Genomic DNA, 232 nt, shown 5'->3' on the forward strand with positions numbered 1-232 from the left:
CCTCGTGAAGAGGGAGGTTATGAACCGGCTACGCTTCAGAAGTGACCATTAAAGCCACTGCTTCACGTAAAGAATCAAATGATTGTTCAGGTTTTGGGAAGGAAGGGAGGAAGGGAGGGAGGGAGAGAGGGAGGGAGGAAGGAAGGATCAGTTTGCCCACTCTCCTTGAGTATTCACATTCATGTTAAAGAAGCTGATCCTGTGATGCCAGGGTATCTCCATTTGCAAAAAA

The sequence above is a fragment of the Pteropus alecto genome, unplaced genomic scaffold, assembly GCF_000325575.1.
Source record: "Pteropus alecto unplaced genomic scaffold, ASM32557v1 scaffold131, whole genome shotgun sequence".
Lineage (NCBI taxonomy): Eukaryota > Metazoa > Chordata > Mammalia > Chiroptera > Pteropodidae > Pteropus > Pteropus alecto.